Raw genomic sequence first — 5,828 nt, 5'->3', positions numbered from 1 at the left:
AACCGTAAAATACCCTCATCTCGCCTCTCCAATACCAAAGGCTACACTGAATCACACACTTGATCAAAAGGTATACTAAAACACACAAAATGAAATAAAAAAGTATACTACGGAAAGCAATAAATGGATAATGAAATACTCATCCCCTATTATATTGATGCAATGTCCCCATTACACAATCTCCGTTTATGCGCAGACATTCGACAGGAAAGGGATGAGAGCCACGAAAACTCATCGAATGGGGGCACCAAAGATGGTGCCATCTGGTGTCAATTCAAATGCCTTGGATGAGCTATGTGGTGCTGGAAGTGACAGATCACGACCCCTATCATGAATGCGGTGCCCACCGTTCACCGAGCTTTCGGCCTTTCGGGTCCCAGCATCATCAAATCGTGCTTCCTTTCGAACCCATGCCGAAGAGTTCATACTCCGATCACCTCCACCTGCAAAACAATTTGAAACATGTGCTTTTTCCGAGGAGTTATTAGAGTTAGTATGAATCAATTCAGTATTATAATAATCATTAGAAACATTGACTCCAAAACATGACTCCTCTATCATAGGGCTCTTAGCAACATGGGTTAAATGAAAGTAACCTTGTCATCCCCCACATTTAAGGTGAGCTTGCCATTCTTGACATCTATGATTGCCCCCGCAGTGTGTAGGAAAGGTCGACCTAAAATAATAGGAATCTGCCTGTCCTCTTCCATGTCCAACACAATAAAATCAACAGGAATAAAAAATTTACCTACTCTAACAGGCACATCTTCTAAAACACCTAGGGGGTATTTTACAGATCTATCAGCCATTTGCAGAGTTATGTTGGTAACTTTTAAATCACCCATGTTCAACTTAGTACATACAGACAGGGGCATGACACTAACACTGGCACCTAAATCACATAAGGCTTTGTCAATAAAAAGGTTGCCAATATTACACGGGATAGAGAAACTCCCGGGGTCTTTCAACTAGGGTGGAGACTTATTTTGTAGTAAGGCACTGCACTCTTCAGTAAATGCAATAGTCTCCACCTCACTAAATGCTCTCTTCCTAGTCAAGATGTCTTTCATGTATTTAGCATATGCAGGTACTTGAGTAATTAATTCTGTTAAAGGGACCGTTACCTGCAGATTCTTTACCACTTCTAAGAACTTACCAAACAGCTTGTCTAGCTTGTTCTTTAGCTGACGATGAGGGAAGGGAAGTTTGATAGGTGGAACTTGTATCTCAACTTTCTTCTCAACCCTTGTGTCAGCTTCCTTCTCCTTGACCACCTTCTCACTTTCTCTTGGCACAACACCACTGACAGATAATTCAACCTCTTCCTCTATAGTCATAGGCGGCCCGTCATACTCATATCCACTCCGCAAAGTGACAACATTTACAGACTCTCTGGTCACAGGCTGTGAAGGGAGTTGACCTTTGGGTCTCTCTGCAAGAGTAGTAGCCATTTGTGCCAACTGTTTATCCATGATCTTGTTATGAGCAGTGAGGGCATCGATTTTGGCATCCTTTTCGCTCAGAGATCTCTGCAATTCCAACATCATATTCCTCATCTCTACAAGCATGGGATCAGGTTATGTGGGTTGAGGTTGTGCAGGAAAACCAGGTGGTCCACTAGGCTGCGGGTTGTAGTTACTCCGCGGTTGGTATGACTGTTGTGGTGGCGGTTGGTACTGTTGTTGTGGTGGTGGAGGGTGTTGAATCTGATGGGGGTTCTGGACATTAGTACTCCTATATGATAGTAGGGGGTTGTTTTTATACGCCTCATTGTAAGAGTTGGAGTACGGATTGTTCTGCTTGTAGGACTGGAATGCATTGCATTGTTTGATAGAGCTCCGGCATTCCTGTGCATAATGGCCTTGCATCCCACAACTATTACAGACATTGGCAGATTGGGCACTCATTGCAGCGACACTAGCATGTTGGGTGGATTGGGAAGATGCGATCTGTATATTGTCTAGCTTGTGATTTAGGGCAGTTAGCTGAGCAGTAAGCTGATCAATAGAATTCATCTCATGCTTAACACCCCGGTCGGCAAAACCTCTAGGATTCCCATATTGGGCACTATGGATGGCCATCTCCTCAATCACCTCTAAAGCTCTAGGCACCTCCAGTTGCATAAATCTCCCACTGGCAGCTGAATCCAAAAGACACATAGACTCATTACCCAGACCATTATAGAACTTCTCAACCAGGAACCAGTCATCCAAACCATGATGCGGGCACTCTCTTTGCAAGTCCTTGAATCTCTCCCAAACTTCGAACAAACTCTCATCTGCTTGTTGAGAGATACCTAATATCTGACCCCTCAGACGAGCTGTCTTCTCAGGTGGGAAATATTTAACATAGAACGCAAGGGCCAAGGAATTCCAATCGGTGATTTTCATAGCTGCGCGGTTGAGACGGTTAATCCATAGCTTTGCCTTCCCACTCAATGAAAATGGAAAGAGTATCTCCATAGTCTGCTCCGGTGTTAAATTCTTCTGCTTAATGGTGGCACAATATTGAATGAAAGACTGAATATGGAGATTAGGATCTTCACCCTTTTCCCCACCGAATTGGTGTCTCTCGATCATGTTTATCAGCTGGGGTTCGATCTTGAAATTTTCGACCGCAATGGAAGGCATGATTGCCTTGGGAAGCATAGACAGACTTGGTTTAGAATAGTCTGTAAGCCTTGGCACAAGTGGGGGTGGTGGTGGTGGTGCTTGGTCACCCATCTATGAATCTGTATGGAATAGATTGCTAATCAGATAGTCGGATTCAGAGTCAGAATAGTCTCTCAACTGTTCAACGAATCTACGCCGTCTACGAAAGGTCCGTTCAGGTTCAGGATCGAACGAAGTCAGATCGCTGGTATGGACAGTCCTCGGCATAAACAAGCAAAAACTAGAAACCAGTCGTGAGATCCGGTCTCAAGGAACGGGAGTCCCTTGAGAAGTAACAAACAATAATCTAGAAAAACAATTAATAACAGAAAATAAAACCGTTTCCCCGGTGTGAGGGGGTCGAAAAAGCACGAGGCTAATGCGTGACCTCGTCCCTCGTGGGTGTGACGTTTCTTTTTGTCAAATCAAGTGTAATTGGATTTCCTGTGAGTTTACACCCAATTGACTAGTAATATAGGAGTCGCCATTCAGTTTTTAACGACAATGAGAAAAACTGACAAAACCCGGTTATCGTGACATAAAGGGAGTGCAATTATGTTTGACCACGACGGCCATAGGTTCCCTTGTGATCCCTGGTGTGGGGATCTGTCAACATACACCCGCAAGGTAGAGATTTAGGGTTCGGGGGACTGTAACTACCGAGAGGAGTACTCGCTCTTCGATAACTCCAGAGGCAGGATATCCTTACTAGCTCAGCATAAATAATTGAAGGGACATGTGTTAACTATTAAACTAATCTGAGTCGATTTTAACAATATGCAACACATAATACTAGATCGATTGCGATTATCTGATTAAGATTGTTTTAAGGGACCTAGCATGATAGTTCAATTTCCCGAAATATTATCTTTATTAGGCGTGATAGAACAATCAGATTTAATTAGTTTAACAGTTTATAAAAGGGCGAGGAAAGCAATTAAATCATGGAAAGGGACACATTACGACGCACCCTTGAGAGGTGCGTCACGGTTCTCAGAAAAATAACCACTTTGACTTTGCTATTTCTCCTTTTATTTAACGAATCTCAAGTTACGGGACAGGATACGTTCTGTTCGATTTTTGGATCGATTGCGACAGAACGCGGGATCAATTTCGCAGCGTGAGGCTTAGGCTTAGGCGTTGGAGTCAATACTCAGAATATGAATTGTGTGTGTTCCTTTCACGTCGAATTTGGGGCTATATTTATAGAAAAGAGTTCGTGGAAAGATAGAATTTTAGAGCTCTAATCCACGAAGAATTAGGAAAGAACACGTCCCAGGTAATTTCAGCGCCCAGGGCTGGGCGCCGAAGATTTCGGCGCCCAGAGCGAGGCGTTGAAAATAGGGTCTGGGCCGTTTTCTTTGTCAGATTTGGACTCTTAGAATCCGGAGTGTTTGAGACTTATTCGAGTCTTTTAGTGCGTATTAACTTTATGACGGAATGCGTCTGGGCCCGTTACGAACTCTAGGCTCGTTAGGATTTTAATTAATACGTAACTCTTATTTTCGAAGCATATTAGGAATAGGATTCGATCCTCTTGCAATTTCTATCTCATTTAGGATTTATGTTGGAGTGCAACACCTAATTCTGACAGGTTTCTATCTTTTATGACTTGCCACTTCTAACAACTACCCATTACGACAATTACTATTTTTAGCAGGTTTCCATAAATAGCAGGTTTCGGGTGAAATGAAAAGGGTGATTGAGATTCATTATTTTATAGGAGATGCGTCGCCAAGTGGAGATTTATGTTCGCATCATCGAACCTTCCCTTTCGGGAATGGGGACAAAAGTAGGTGTTTACACCCGGCAACGGCGCTAAAATTTGACAGGCTAAATCGCACTCCTATCAAAGATAAACCTAACGTTCACCAACTAAAAATATAGCAAAGGAAGCAGGGATCGTATCCACAGGGAAACATGCGTTCTTTCTACTATTAAATTATTAATCTAGACTACTGGTAACAAGAGTTGGATTGGTTTGTATATTAAACTAAAATAAGTAATCAAATCGGAAAATAACAATATTAAAAGAATCTAGGGCAGCGGTTCACCATAAATGCAGACCTGGATTGGACAACGGACAATAACAATCAATTAACAATCATAACTAGGAAAACATGCATCTCTCGAATCTTATGAATTCCTTAGGATAGAACAACTAGCCGAAGTGCGCCCGATCGGGCGCGCGTTGAAGGCTTTAATTCTTTCTTCCTTTCGCCCGATGGTCGCATTTCGCCCTCAACTCACAGGGCGATTTGCAATCTTCAATATCCTTCTCCCATATTACCGAGTCTAACTCTCGGGGCTCAACCATAAGCATCTAAGGCTCCCGAAAGTCGACGATAAAGGTCCCGAACTTCCTCGGGCTCGTGTAGTGGCCTAAATCAACACGAAACGGGTCTAAAAAGACCAATTTCTCATAATTGAACCTGAAAACTCAAGGCACACTAAATAACACATATTAGTACTAAAAACGGCTCCTAAGAGCTCATTTGACGCATAAAAGTACTAAGGGACGGGGGTGAAACACTATATAAAACACACATATCAGGCATGCATCAATGAGAGGGACCTAGTGGGCGAGCGATTGGGTTTGGGACAGGTGTACTACTAGCGAAAGTGCCGAGTGGACAACATTCGAAGCGTATGCACCCCCCGGATGACGATGGGTATCCTTATTCCCAACTCCCGAGATGAAACATGCCAAGGGAGACAAGATTCGTTATGCGGTTCTGTCCATTCACATTAATATGCTGATTTTCAGGTCGTCCCAACTTGATAAGGAAATAAACGCGGGATAGGATCGTTTCACCTTTCGGCTATTTTGATTACCTACGAGCACGAGTATTTCATTAACGTCCCCAGCGGAGTCGCCACTGTGAGGGGGTCGAAAAAGCACGAGGCTAATGCGTGACCTCGTCCCTCGTGGGCGTGACGTCGTCAGATCAAGTGTAGTTGGATTTCCTGTGAGTTTACACCCAATCGACTAGTAATATAGGAGTCGCCATTCGGTTTTTAACGACAATGAGAAAAACTGACAAAACCCGATTATCGTGACATAAAGGGAGTGCAATTATGTTTGACCAAGACGGCCATAGGTTCCCTTGTGATCCTTGGTGTGGGGATCGCTCAACGTACACCCGCATGGCAGAGATTGAGAGTTCGGGGGACTGT

The 5,828-nt window shown here is 43.4% G+C and overlaps 1 non-coding gene across 1 annotated transcript; it reads left to right on the top strand.

Annotated features, from left to right (window-relative positions):
• Positions 1-2,211: 2,211 nt before the first annotated feature.
• Positions 2,212-2,318, top strand: LOC130460173 (small nucleolar RNA R71). The gene has a single exon (XR_008920117.1). It is a non-coding gene; the product is annotated as a small nucleolar RNA R71 (small nucleolar RNA).
• The last annotated feature ends 3,510 nt before the right edge of the window (positions 2,319-5,828 follow it).

The sequence above is a fragment of the Spinacia oleracea genome, chromosome 4 (genome assembly GCF_020520425.1).
Source record: "Spinacia oleracea cultivar Varoflay chromosome 4, BTI_SOV_V1, whole genome shotgun sequence".
Classification (NCBI taxonomy): Eukaryota; Viridiplantae; Streptophyta; class Magnoliopsida; order Caryophyllales; family Amaranthaceae; genus Spinacia; species Spinacia oleracea.
Note: the sequence above shows the minus strand (reverse complement) of the source record. Positions and strands in the feature narration are given on the sequence as shown.